This window comes from Bacillus rossius, chromosome 2 (genome assembly GCF_032445375.1).
Source record: "Bacillus rossius redtenbacheri isolate Brsri chromosome 2, Brsri_v3, whole genome shotgun sequence".
NCBI classification, from domain to species: Eukaryota; Metazoa; Arthropoda; class Insecta; order Phasmatodea; family Bacillidae; genus Bacillus; species Bacillus rossius.
In genome coordinates, this window is record NC_086331.1 from 68,945,021 (window position 1) to 68,960,812 (window position 15,792).

Consider the following 15,792-nt stretch of genomic DNA (forward strand, 5'->3'; position numbering starts at 1 on the left):
CCATTGATATGGTATGGTCCCTTCCTGAAAAATTCTATTCATGATAGTGAGAAGAACTTTGTGTCCTATTGGTGGCATTTCTTGAATGTGCTGGTACGTGATCCCGTCAATACCTGGGGATTTGCGGGAACAACGTAAGACTGCTTGATATTCCTGATACTGGATTGTGGATGTGAGAACATCTGTGCCACCATTTGGCGGGAGGGAAGGAGTGGCTTGATATTCATAGTGCAATTCCGGCCAAGAAGGCACATAGGCAGGTGCAACATGTTGGTGAATAGCTTCCAGTAGCTTGGGACCAATGGTGTCTGTAGAAGGCTGAGATGGTTTATTTTGTAGTACCCGTAATACTTTCCAAATCTCTGTAGTAGAGGTATGTGCAGACATCTTTTGGCAGAAGAGCCTCCAATGTTGACGTTTACTGGATTTCACTTCCCTTTTGAAACGGGCTTGATGGGAGAGGTACAATAGAAAATTATCTCGATTGCTTTCATGCTTATACAAATTGTAGGCTTGTAAGCGCTTTGCGTTAAGTCTGGCACATTCCGGAGTCCACCAACCACAAAATGGTTTGCATGACCGAAGAGAAAGTTTTTTGGGTGGGGAGCTGAGTTTTATAGCAAATGTGATGGAGTGTTGCCACAGATCATAAAGATCCTGTGTGGAGTTTTCAGCCACCATACCAGTAGTGAGAGTTTCTTCTATCTGAGTTTTGTAAACATCCCATGAAGTGCGGTAGAAGTCGAAGGAATAATACCAAAGCGGTGCAGTAGTGTCCCAGAAAGAGGAATGGTGCCACCTTTCAGCTGGTGTGGTAATCACTATAGGGTAGTGATCGCTCCCCATAGGTTCCGGCAAAGTGGTCCAGAGGAAATCTTGTGAAATACTTGAAGAGCAGAAAGTTAAGTCTATAGCAGAGGCCCGGCGGTCAGTTGTGCCCATGCAGGTGACGTTTCCCGTGTTCAATAGAACAAAAGAAGAGTTAGTTATGTAGTCAGCTAAGTTTTTCCCCGCTGTGTCTTGCACGGGATCCCCCCAAAAGGGATGGTGAGCATTAAAGTCACCGCCAATAAAAAGATTGTCCTTCGCCAAAGTGAACACCATAGTCCATTCCTCTTGTGAAATGGTATGTCGTGGGAAGGCATATAAGAACAAAAAAAAATTTCACGATCATGATGCCAGATGTTGCACGCCACAATTTCTAGATTGCCTGGAATATTATCAATCTGTTGTTCAGTGGCGGAAATGTCGTTGTTAACTAGGATAGCAACACCGTGTGTATACGGATGTGCAGTATGGAAAACCTTGAAACCAGATAAATATTGCTTGTGGTGAAGAATCTTCCAGTGGGTTTCTTGCAGTAAGATAACATCTGTAGGATTTTGCTGTACATATTTTTGGAGTAGTCCTAGTTGAAGTGGGAGGGATCTACAGTTCCACTGAATGATTCTCATTTAAAAATTAATGTCCTGAGACTAGGAGATCACCCTGGCAGTCATGCATAGAAGGTGAATGCTGAGTGGTGGTGGTAGGAAGAAGATGAAGGTTTGAACACACATATTGAATGGCTTCCCTGAGCCATGGGTTTGCTTGTATGGTTGCTTGCTTCAAGATCAGACTGAGCTGTTGAAGCACGGGGTGCGGAGATACGGCAGCTTCATTAGCCTTGTAATTACTATTATCCACAAATGAAAAAGGGGCACCATGTCCACTGGTAGAACTATATTGTTGCGGTTGCAATAAAAGGTCACTGCGGCTAATACCTTCATCAGGACGGAATTGGGAGTAATAAAGAGCTGTTGGGGAAATACGGCGCGACTCCTGGTCGTTGAACGTGTGGGTAGAGTTATCTATGGCCTTTTTCCCCTTTTTGTAGACTCCAGATGTAGAATGTTGACGCTGTGAGAGCGAACGTTTCTGAGGTGTAGCTGCAGCCGAAGCAAAAGTTGCTGGTATACAAGGTGGGGGAGCGGGAGCGTCACATGCGGATGGGGAGTGGTGGCCTTCATCGAGCTGTGAACTTCGAACACGTGCCGGGAATTCCATTTGGTAGTTTTTAGTCCCTGGAATCGCAGAATGGTAGCCAGTACGCTCGGAAGACGTATGGTTGTCAGTTTCACCTAGAACTTTTTGCCTGGCCAACTTATAGGAGATATTGAGAGATGCCATAACAGATTTAATTTTGATTTCACAGTCCCATTGAGGGCATCGACCTGTGTCTGTGGCTGTGTGTGCTCCACCACAATTTGGGCAGCATAGGGTGGTAGATGTACAGACTGCTTGTTGATGATCGGAACCACAATTCGGGCATCTTGGCTTTGTTGATCGACAGTGTTTAGCGGGGTGGCCGAATCGAAAACAGTTGTTACATTGCGTAACTGATTGTATTTTGGGTTTTACTGGAATAATTGATTTGTACACTATCACAGAGTTAGGTAGGCGCTGACCTTTGAAGGTGAGACAAATTAATTTTGTGGATTGCAGAGTCTCGACATCCTCTCTAGTTACCTTTTTCATCATACGTTCTACCTTAATCAGTTCATATGGGGTTTCTATACCAGCGTGGATTTCTTCGTTCGTTAGATCTAAAGGTATGCCATAGATGAGTCCTTGTCGTTGAGTCAGGGAGAGCGGTATATATCCAGTGAAATCATGTTGGGTTAACTTGTCCCCTTGCACTAGGTTGCCGTCGTCCGGGGTCTCGGGCTCGAGTCCCGGTGTGGCTCCTAGTGGGAAAAGGCGGTTCTTGATCTGTGTTGTCCGGGTGGGCGCCAGACTAGCTCGTTTCTAGTCGTGAATTTGGGGTCGTGGATGTATGTGCCCCTGCGTGGCCCACTAGGGCCGGCGGCGGTGTTGCGTGAGATGATTTTAAATAAGAGACGTGGAGTTGAGGTGGTGGTGTCGTACCTTTTATTCAGAGGAGCGAGTCGTACACAATACAACACTCTACAGAGGTCCCCGGGGGGTTTTTACTTGTTATTCCGTGGCGCCTTATTGTTTGTGTTCCGCGTTACGTGGCCTCGGATGCTGTTATGTCTCAGACGTCTCACTGGGTACGTAGGTAACGTAATTTCGTAACACAAAGGCGGGACACAAAATACACTGAATTAAGGGGGCGCGTACAGGTTACGTGGCACTCGTTACTCGGGTAACGTAAGTTAGCAATACAAAATACGGGATACAAAAATACACTGAATTAAGGGGGTGCGCACAAGTTACGTGGCACTCGTTATTCGGGTAACGTACGTTAGCAATACAAAACACGGGATACAAAAATACACTGGATTAAGGGGGCGCGCACAAGTTACGTGGCACTCGTTACTCGGGTAACGTAAGTTAGCAGTACAAAATACGGGATACAAAAATACACTGAATTAAGGGGCGGGCGATTGGAGACGGCCAATCCCGTATGCAAATGTCTCGGCGCGGGTGTTGTGCCCACTGTGGTGAAACACGCACCGCAATTAAGTTTGTCCAAGTTCCCTTGCGGGTTTGTGGTCAGCGCCGTGCGCGTGACCTTAAACAAAGTTCTGTACGTTGCGGGAGACGGCCCGTGCCGTATGCTGAAGAGCAGCCCCACTGACCAAGTGTGGTGCGGGGTGTCCTTAAGTTGATGCGGCCGGATTAGGTCCTGGACCGTAAAAAGGGACCGGGTACTCACGGAGAGGTTAAGTAATAAAAGGGGTTTGGTTAATTAGTGACTATATTTACCGGACGTTACTTTCAATGTAGACAAAGGATGTTGCCTCTCCGTGGGACGTAGGTCCGCCCCGGTCCATGAGCTGCGCTGAACTGCCGAACTGGCATGGCGTCTGAGGGAGGCTCGGCCTCTCTCGCGCCAGGCGTGACCTCATTACGCTAGACTCCAAACGGGTGTGTCTGGAAGAGATTTTATTGTCGCTAAAATCCTAATTTAATGTTTTAGGAGGAATGGGTACGGTTCTTCTCTTGTCTACTCAGGTTTCCGCGGCTTTGTCTTTGATTGCTGTTCGGGTCGCCTGACTCGGGTGGGCCATGGCCAGGGGTGTGTTCCGTTAGCGGGAGCGTATACTGGCGGGTGCAGGTCGGGCTCTGGGGTGGTCGTCGGCCAGACGACGTCAAGGTCGTTAGCTGTTCGAGCAGATTTCATGGTTAGTTTGACTCGGTTTGGGCCAGCACGAGAAATTTGTACGATATCATTAGATATGCCATGCAGTTTTTTACCGACAGACACGGGATGGAGATTTCCAATATTTTTGTCTTTTGATTCAAGGAACACAATGTATGGGCCAAGACTTGTTCGTGAATATAGTGGCATATGGCCTTGAGTTAAACTTGCAGCATCCATTGGTACACAGGGTTTTATAGGTAGATCCAAGGAGTTCATACAGTCATTGGAGTTCGAGGAATGATTATCATTGTCTTGAGAAGAAGTTTTACTAACCTGTGGGTCGGTGGTTTCAGGTGTTGTGCCCATTGGGCCACTTACCACGACTTCTACCCAGTTGAATAGGTCTTGAAGTGTTTCATGGCCGAGCGACGAAAACGAATCGATGGGCACTGGTACAGTAGACACAAGGTAATTACGACTAAAGAAATCTTTGATCGTCGAATTCCTCCTACTTGTAAAGATCAGGTAGTCACACAACCTCTCTAGTAGTATATAATAGGGCATACTGGCACAGGCGCCAGGCGGTGGATTGTGATTGTTGGTCCGCCATCTTGGATTTGTGACGTCACGGCGGCCATTTTTGACTCAAAATTCCTCAAAATTCCTCAAAATTCCTCAAAATTGACTCAAAATTCCTCAAAATTGACTCAAAATGACTCAAAATTTCCCGTTTTCGAGGGAAAAATTCCCGTTTCGAGAAAAAATTAGGTTTTGCCCTAGAAAGAACCCAAATTCCTAAAAACGGCTTAAGCATCCTTAACTCAAGCCTGAGTTAAGCCATTTCTAGGAATAAGGATACCATGACCGCCATCTTGGATTTTGACGTCACGGCGGCCATCTTGGACGATCGTAACGGGACACAGCGTAACGGGACACAACGTAACGGGACATAACGTAACGGGACACGTAGATCACGGCGGCCATCTTGGATCCGCCATCTTAGATCCGCCATTTTGGATGACGTCATTTTGTTTTCTCGAACATTCTGCCATTTTGTTTTCCGCCATATTGGATGATGACGTCACCGTTGCAATCATCGTTATGGCCGCCATCCTTAACTTTTTTATTTATTATCTGATTTTAATGATTTTTTTAATAATTATAAAAAAAATTAAATAATATAAATTTAATAAAATATTTATAAAAAACGTACATTTACGACACGGAGCTCGGAGTCCTCGGTTCGAACCCGACGACATCAAAAAATTAAAAATGGCGACAGGCTCCTTCCTCAATGACGGCTGCTGGCAGACTGACTTACCCCCACCACTTATGTCAAAGTATACATATATTCACCTAGTATGACGTCATGTCCGCCATATTGAAATTTAGACGTCATCTTGAAAATCTTTATTTATTATCCGATTTTAATGAAAAAAATTCCAAAATTCATCATAAAATTAATGTATTTGAATTCTGTTTGATTATATCGATGTACGTCCTTGGTTCGATTCCCGACGAGAGTAAACGACCGATCCTTCCTCCATGAAAGCTACCTAACTGATCTACCACCACCAGTACCAAGGTATATATCATCAACTGGTATGACATCATGTCCGTCATCTTGTCTTCATCCGCTGGAGACCACCATCTTGTTTTCGTCTGCTAGAGTGTGCCGATACCATGTAGTATAATTATCAGGTCACCATACTTTTGTCCTCAACTGTTGACATTGAACATTGACCTTGGCCTTTGACCTTACCTTGAACTTTGACCTTGACCTTGAAATTTGACCTTGACCTTGAAATTTGACCTTGACCTTGAAATTTGGCCTTGACTTTGAAATTTGACCTTGACCTTGAAATTTGACCCTGACCTTGAAATTTGACCTTGACCTTGAAATTTGACTTTGTCCCTGAAATTTTACTTTGTCCTTGTCGACCATCATGGATCCGACATTTTATGTTCAGTACATGCTACCAGAAGCTACCACCTGCTGGAGTACGCCATCTTGTGTGTGTACTTGTATTATAGAGTACATTTCCATCTGGATAATTTTATTCTAACCTCCTACAGTGCAGTAATCATTTATTACGGAGGTGACCCCCGCCATCTTGAAATTCGGCAGCCATCTTGAAAATCCGTAATTATTTAGCTAGAAATTCGGGACAAAATTCCAAAATTCATTAAATAAATCACTCATTAACTTACATATCGATTCGATCCGCTCTAGTCCTTGGTTCGATCCTCGATCGATGCAATAATGTTTAATTTTATGAAAAAAATTATAATTACAATAAACCATGTTCAACATTCTTAAAGAGACTTTAAATCCTCTACTACCATCATCCTATCAGACATCAAGACTACCATCTTGAAATCATGTAATAATGTAGCTAGAAAAGCGGGAAAAAATCCAAAATTCATTAAATAAATTTGTAATACATATAATAATTGATTGGATCGACTAAAGTCCTTGGTTCGATCCCTGGCCGATACAAAACAACTTTAATTTAATAAAATACTAAAGAAGTGTTAGGTTTGAGAAAATAAAAACACCACAAGTTCTTTTAAAAAAATTTTATTACATAAATTCAATACACTACTACAAGTACAAAAATACACTGACAAATTACCAAAGCCTTTTGTATTCCTCGTTTCAAACAGTCTTCTTATTGTACGGACTAAGCCTTTTACATGACTTTAAATGTCTATACGATCCGTTCATTACCGCAGCCAGAGACGGATCGAAGTCCATATCACCAGGGTCTCACTTATATAGACTCATCAGTCGGTACAACACATGAGTCAAAACAAGAACCATGTTCATTATACTCACACTTAACTTTCTCGGAGCATTTTTTATAATGAAGATGCAAGCTATCAAGACGTGAAATTAGTTTTTTGCACTTATTGCACTGAAATTGTATTCTTTTAACATTATTAGAACAACTGCTTCTTTCATGTCTGCGAGCATTTGAGGTGATAGTAAATGATGCGTCACAGTATTTGCACTGACGCAATGTACGCTCTTCATTAGTTGAAGAATCCATTGCTGACGATGAAACTTCGGATGATGGCGGTATCACATCTGTTGAAATCTCCTCCAATGTTGACGCCGTCGTTGCCAACGGGATCTGCACCTTCTCCATCGTAGCTGTTGTCATGGTTCCCGTAGACGATGGTACAACCTCCGAGTTCGACGTTAAAGACGGTAAAGATGACATCGAGGTCTCAAGAACAGCTAATTGACACGACTTATGCACCAGAAGAAACAAACTAGGTGATCCTTACACCGCCGACGTCAGTAACAAACTGAGTGTCCTGCTGTCTAGGACTCGCTTATATACATGCACCGTATGGAACAATACGCTAGTCAAATCAAGAACCATGTACAATAATACTAGAGTCAAATCTTCAAATTAAAGAAGAAGATCATTTGATCGAAAAAAAATTCGATCTCTCCAATATACGCCAGGCTCCAAGAGCTACAATTCACGTCATCAGATCCATCTACATTTTGCTCCTATGCTTCAATTGACCATTAGCTGCAAGTGCTCTAACAGCTCCATCAGCTCCAACACGTAATGTACGCAATGTACGCGCAATACATGCAATTTACACGCAATAAATGTAATGATTACACAGTACACACAGGAAACTAAACGGACACACAGTACACACAGGAAACTAAACGGACACACAGTACACACAGGAAACTAAACGGACACACAGTACCCACAGGAAACGGAACGTACACACAGTACACACAGGAAACGGAACGTACACACAGGAAACTGAACGTACACACAGTACACACAGGAAACTGAACGTACACACAGTACACACAGGAAACGGAACGTACACAGTACACACAGGAAACGGAACGTACACACAGTACACACAGGAAACTGAACGTACACACAGTACACACAGGAAACGGAACGTACACACAGTACACACAGGAAACGGAACGTACACACAGTACACACAGGAAACTGAACGTACACACAGTACACACAGGAAACGGAACGTACACACAGTACACACAGGAAACGGAACGTACACACAGTACACACAGGAAATGGAACGTACACACAGTACACACAGGAAACTAAACGTACACACAGTACACACAGGAAACTAAACGTACACACAGTACACACAGGAAACGGAACGTACACACAGTACACACAGAAAACTGAACGTACACACAGTACACACACAGGAAACGGAACGTACACACAGTACACACAGGAAACGGAACGTACACACAGTACACACAGGAAACGTAATGATCACACATACAGTAGCGGAAACACACACAGGCTTAGTTGGAAATCAGAATACAAGAAATAAAAACATTAAATTTTTACTTTCAATATTTTATTACTTCTCAACATTACACAAATACAAGTAAAAGAAGCCATTATTGTATGTAGCCAGCTTTCCTCAGTTCTTTGAGTATGAAGGTTATTTCTTTGATGCACGGATAGTTTCCTGCACAAAGCGAGCCATGTAGAAGTCTTAGCCGGTCAACCAATATGTTTGGATCTTTCCATGATGTGTAATCAATCTCTTCTACCACCATCCTACTTGCTTGTTTATTATAAATACTTTTAATATCACAATCGTCCCAGTGATCATAATAAGCATTATCAGATTTATTTATTATAACACGACGTTTCCATCGTTTCGGTCTCAGGACATCGCCACATTCTTCGATCTTGTCAACTCTAGGTGCTTCATCACAGTCTATGCCTTTGTCAACAGCCTCAGAGTCACTGTAACAATCACTGTAGAAGACATCCTCTCCACCCAGATTACCGTATGAATTCGCTATCGATGATGTCGAAGTGTCTTCATCGTCTTCATGCTTCCTTTTTAGGAGTCCATCATTTTTACAAAGAATGGAGGACCTACTGAATAAAGGCTTGAATGTATTCTCACTTTTCACGGTGTTGATACTTCCATTAGTTTCAGTCTTCCCGAAGCCATTAGCATCCTTCAATTTATGTTCTTCCTTACGATCGGGTGAGCTAATACCATCACGCTCAGGACAAGGAAAATTATTGTCGTAATGCAGATCACTCTTCTTTAGTCTAGTGGATCCATCGGTGTCCTCTATGCCGTAAGTAGTCTTGACTTTACATGTTCTACCATGTCTTTTTAAGCTGTCAATTCGTGTTAATAACCTGCTACAACGATTACAGCTTAACATGTTGCGTAGTGGGTTTCTAGCACAATCATTCTTCTCATGACGTCTAGCATTCCTTCTCATGGCAAAATCCTTGCCACAGTATCTACAGCGGCTTCCTTCCGATTCAGCTGCAGATAACAAACCACGATCCATGGCAGCTTCTGTGACTAATGTTAGATACAAACTGTCAGTTTTCTCCAATTGGAACCATTTCTTAAATAGAGTTTTTTAAATATTTCATCAGCGAGAGTTAAGTTATCTAATGCAAAGCAAATTGATGCAAGTAGTTCTGACTGTCGTCAACAGATGTCGCCACGTGTTGCTTGCAGGTAAATAATATCTATTTCATTAGTGTGGGATGCGGAACGCTCACTATCGATCGCAAAGGGAGGTTGGCTTCGATAGTATCCAAGGAGAAAAAAAAAGTTCGTCCTTCCTGCTAGTGCTTCTCAGATTACTCAAGGTCCGCCATCTCGTATTGTGACGTCACGGCGGCCATCTTGGATGGGTGTGACCTTGACCTTTGACCGAAACCTCAGGAATGATCGCAAGCACACGGATTAACCATCAAAATATTGATAAGAATAATCAGGAGCACACGGAGAAAACCATCATAATATTGGCAAGAATAATCAGGAGCGCACGGAGAAAACCACCACAAGTTTTCTTTGATATCATAAAAATACAAAAAAAAATTAATAAAAAAAAATAAAAACGAAAAAAAATTCAAACATTCTGCTAGCTTGTGAACTTCTCATTGTTGAGCAAAGATAGAGTTCTAGTACAAGTGATTCTACAAAAGTGTGGGGTGCACCTGATTTACAATGCACTAAGCGAGTTATAGAAACTTCGGTTTCTGGTCTCGCACACACTAACTGCCCCGGATGGCAATATGATGGATCGGCGGCGGCCTAGCCAGAGATCCTTACCCCAGAGAAATCTGGGGAAATATAGCAGTATTATTGAATTGGTGTTTATTTACTGCTCTCCTCCCCTCTCTCTCCTCTCCCTACTCTCTCTCTCCTCTTCCTCCGGAGCGGCCTTCGGGATTACGCTCTGGAATCCTTTGCTGGAGCGGCCTTCGGGATTACGCTCTAGACTCCTTTCCCCCCTCGGAGCGGCCCTTCGGGGATTTCGCTCTAGGCTCCTGTTACTACCCCCCTTTCCCCTATCTTCGCTCATACCAAGCAAGAGGGCAGGTTAGACCAATATCTGTGCGTCAAGGAGCAGCTGCCAACCTACCAGTGGGGCCTGTCGCCCCACCTCATGCCACTCCATCACCCGACGCTGCTGCCGGGACACGTCAATATATATATACACATATATATATAAAGTCAGGATTTAGAACAATGTTATTTTGTTACACAAGTAAACCAAATAGTAAATTAAAATTCAAAATAAATTATCGTCATATTTTAATCTGATTTTATTTTGGTAAATAAATTTTTATTGCAGTAGAGAAGTTTAACATTGTTAAGCCATAAGCCATATCTCCCACCCATTCATGGCCATATCACCCATCCCCATGGGTGATATGGCCAGCTATGATATGAGATACCCAAGGTCATTAGATACCAGGTCGTCTCAACAGAAGAAAAACGAGTTTGGTCGTTCGGGTGTTTCCGTGATATGACGTATCCGCTAGACCTTCAAAGTAAACAAAACTGTGAAATTGCGAGCATGTTTTGATTTTGTTTTCGTGCTGTGGTTTAGTAATGTAAAAATGCCTGCTGTTGAGAAGAAATTGGTTGCTTCATTTGTAAGAACAAGGACTTTTTTAAGATTGAATCATTTCAATCGACAGCTAAGTAAAAAACCTGTTGGAAGAAGCAGCAACAAAGTGTGCAAGAAAATGAAAAAAATTGTAACATAAATAGTAGGCTTATAGATTTTTTGAAGGAAGTGTCATTTAATTTAGATTTAGCAAAAAAAATTGTGGGGTGTGTTTGGAGTGATAGTAATCTTTTGTATTTCATATGAAATAATTTACATGTGAATTGCAGTCATGGATAATTTCAGAATGTGTGTTTGCTACAGAATTGTTCAACAAAAACTTATGACTTCGCAAGATAGAACTTCTAAAACTGTTTGACAGGACTAAATGTTATTGGATGTATTATGTTTGTAGGAAAACAATAAGGCTCCTGATATTGCTCAGCGTTCATTGAATAAAAGCATGTTTGATGTGAACCACACCTAATGAACTTCATTTTCTGGTTTAATTAATTTGTCATTGCTTTGTTTATCTTTAAATAGCAAACATTCCATAGCTTGTCAGATCACTCATTCTTTCATTGTATTGTTTTCTGTTATGGATATGAAATTAGAAGCGATGCAAATGGATATAAAAGTCTGTTTTATTCATCTCCGATCTCATACACCCGACATGTTGCACAGATACATACAGCACACACAACTACCAACTTGCACGAAGGAAAAAATTCACAGTTGCATATTGTACTATAATGAACAAAAACATAGCCAGATAATAATTTACACATCTCAACACCATCCCTTAAATTAATATCTACAAAAAAATTCACACACACGTCATTGCATGAACTTGCCAACTGAAAAAAAATGATTACAGCACAAGTCCAAACCGTTTTACACATGACTCATGTTTTGTCCTGTTCAGAGGCTTTGTAAGAGCATCAGCCAACATATTCTCAGAAGGTAAGTACTTGACACTGATAGTCCCTGACTCAACATGTTCCCTTAAAAAATGATATCTGACATCAATATGTTTGGATTTAGCATTTGTTGCAGAATTCTTTGCCAGTTGAATGGCACCGTTATGTCACAATAAACGGGAAGTGATTTTGGAACACTGTTAGGGTCAATATCCAACATTAGCTGTCTGAGCCACAACAGTTCTTGCACTGTGAATGACAGTGCCATGTACTCCGCTTCACACGTAGAAAGAGCAACAGTCTTTTGCTTCTTGCTGAACCAAGAAATTAAGCCTCCAGACAGTTTGAATACACAACCTGTCACCGAGCATCTGTCATTTATTTTGTTCCCCCAATCTGCATCACAGAAGACACTTATGTCACTTCCACCCTCTTTGGTATATTCCAATTTGTAGCCCACGGTGCCTTTTATATATCTTAGCACTCTTTTGACACCTTGCCAATGCACACTTTTATAATTGTTGTTGAACCTACTCAAGAGGTTGACAGCAAAAGCAATATCGGGCCTGGTGATCTGCGAAAGATATAAAAGACTCCCAATGGCCTCTTGATATGGAAAGCTAATATCAAAGTTTTTCTCACCTTCAGTCTCGAAGTCCAGTCCAGGGTCAAGGGGGGTGGAGACAGGTTTGGCCTCGCTCATACCGAACCTCTCCAAAATCCTGTTGGCGTATTCCCCTTGGGACACCCAGAGCTTGCCTTCCTCTCGATTCCTGGTGATGGTCATACCAAGGCAATGGCTGACACTGCCAAGATCTTTCATGTCAAAGTATTTTTGTAGCGACTTCTTTTTTTTGTTCATGACCTCCCTGTCATTGGAGAAGAACAACATGTCATCAACATAGAGCGCTATAACAACAAAGTTGGCACCATCCCTGAAGTTGTACACACAAGGGTCTGCATTTGATCGAACAAACTTCAGGCTTGACAGTACTTCATCAACCTTTTTGTTCCAATTTATCCCAGCTTGTTTGAGCCCATAGATTGCTTTCTTCAATTTCCACACCTTTGCATCAGAAGACAAGGTAAATTCTTTTGGAGGGACTACATACAGCTCTTCCTGGAGATCTCCATACAGATATGCAGTGTTTACATCCATATGGTCCACTTCTAAATTTCCTTTTACTGCCATCGACAGCAGGTATCTAATGGAAGGATACCTAACAACAGGAGAATAGGTTTCGTCGTATTCAATCCCATGGACTTGGCTACATCCTTTCACCACCAGTCGAGCTTTATATGTATCTGGTTCCCCATTGCTGCCAGTTTTTACTTTTAGAACCCATTTCGTTTTCAATAACTTAGCGCCTTTCGGTAGATCCACTTCCTCAAATGCACTGTTTTTCTCCAGCGACGAAAATTCCACCTCGACGGCCCTCTTCCACTGCTTTGAGTCCTTTCCTTGCAATGCATCATCAATGTTGATCAAGCCATCAGCCGAACTTGCAACTTCACTGTAATAAGTTTCGTGATCAGGCCAGACCTTGGGTTTGGGATGTCGTGTAGAACGTCGAGGACCCTCTGACGCCTCCTGTTCCTTTTCTTCAGGTCGATCCTCAAATCCCAAGAATGGCTCTTCGTCAGGGTCATGTTCTGACGTGCCACCGTCATACGAAGGGGTTGAGCTTTCCTCGTTTTCCTGAGTAACTTCCACCGCGGGGGCTTCTGCCTGTTTCTCATTTGTAGGGGTTGGTTTACTTTTCTCACTTCCGTACTCAAGGAAGGTTACATCTCGGCTGACGGTGATGTTGTTGGTCTTAGGGTCGAGAAATCGGTAACCTTTCGTTGCATTGCAGTACCCAATAAAAATTAGTTTTACTGACTTGGAGTCCCACTTCTTCCTTAGTGCCTTCGGAATATGCACCATAGCTTCACACCCAAATATTCTGAGGTGCGACAAAGATGGCCTTCTGCCATGCCAGGCTTCGTAAGGCGTTATGTCTCCCAGAGTTGCTGAGGGGGAACGATTCATCAGGTATGCTGCTGTAGAGACTGCTTCTGCCCAGTAGTTCTTCTGGAGGCCTGCATCAAATAACATAGTCCGAGCCTTTTCAACCAGTGTTCTGTTGGCTCTCTCGGCCACACCATTTTGCTGTGGGCTGTACCTAACAGTGAGTTGATGAATGATACCTTCAGAAGACAGGAAACCCTTCATCTCTTCGTTCACGTACTCTCTGCCATTGTCCGATCTCAGCTTTTTTATTTTGCGGCCTGTCTGCTTCTCCACCATGGCTTTGAAATCTTTGAAGACCTTCGTAACTTCTGACTTGTCTCTTAGAAAATAGACATATACCATTCGCGAGTGATCATCGATAAACGTAAGAAAGTACCTGCGTCCACTAACCGATGATGTCTCCATGGGTCCGCACATGTCTGAATGTACAAGGTCCAGGATATTTTCTGAGGATTTCTTGCTGAGTTTGAAGGGCAAGCGAGATTGCTTCCCCATCACACAAACTTCACAAGGGTCCTTTACCACAATATCTTCACCTAACCCCTCAGAAATCTTGGAAAGTTTCAGCATCCCTTTACGATTCAAGTGGCCCAATCGGCGATGCCACAACAAACCTTTCTCTTCCGTGTAGAAACATTGTCGGGTTTCTGGTGTGTTCATGCAATAAATCCCATTTTTCAAATGGGCTGTGGAAATTAGCTCACCAGTCCTATCATCATGCACATAACCTCCTTCTTTGTTGAAGGTTACTGTGTGGCCCTTACTTACTATTTTGCTCACTGACAGTAAATTGACAGTTGAATTAGGTATGTGTAAAACATTTCCTACCTCCACGGCTACTGTTTCTACACCATTTAAGAACTTCAGGTCCACACTTCCCGAAACATCTGCAACCAAGTCTGACCCATCTGCTGCTAAAATTGTGCTACTAGTGGGTTTAACATCATACATTTTGCTTACGTCATTGACAATGTGCGTAGAGGCACACGAGTCCAGATACCACATCTCTGTGCTGTGTTCTTGTTTGCAACTTGCCGCTAAGAATGCTTTCCTATAATCACCGCTCCCTTTTTTTGCTGTTTCTTCCTTCTTAGAATCCCATTTTTTGCTTGGGTTCCTTTCTGATTTTTGGTGACAAAACTTAGCAATGTGGTTAGGTCTATTACACTTATAACATCTTAAAATCTTTTGAGGCTGTCTTTTAGCATACAAAGCACTGTCTTCACTTTGACCCCAATCTTCACTCTTGATGTCTTGAAGAAGCTTCACTTTTATGGAGTCTCCGGTGATGGGTGTCCCAGAATTCTCAAGGGCCATAATCATTGACTTATACTGGTCTGGCAAACCAGCCAAAAGCAAGGTCCCTACCCATTCTTCGCTCACATTGAACTTCATTTCATTCAATTTGAAAGCGGTTGTTATGATCTTGTCGCAGTAATCATCAACAGATTTGCACTTCTCCAGATTTGTTGTAACCAAACTTCTGAGCAAACCAACACGCCTTGTTAGGCCAGAGTCTTCAAATGCACTCTCCAGTGCCTTCCACGCTTCCGCAGCCGTTTTCGTGTCACGGACATGGGAGTAATTTGTTTTATCAACAAAAAGAATGATGCGCGAGTGGGCCTTTCTGTCCTTCTTCTTCCACGAGTCGTCGACCTTGGCGGTATCCGGCGCTGTCTCTATGACATCCCACAGGTCGTCGTGAACCAGATACGCCTTCATGGCGAATTTCCATGTTGAGAAATTCTCCCTGCCGATTAATTTCTCAACCATCGGCAATCCCGAACCCGGAGTGCTCATTGTGATCGTAACACGTTTTCGGCGTGTGAGGTTAACCGGCCATACTTCGCGCACT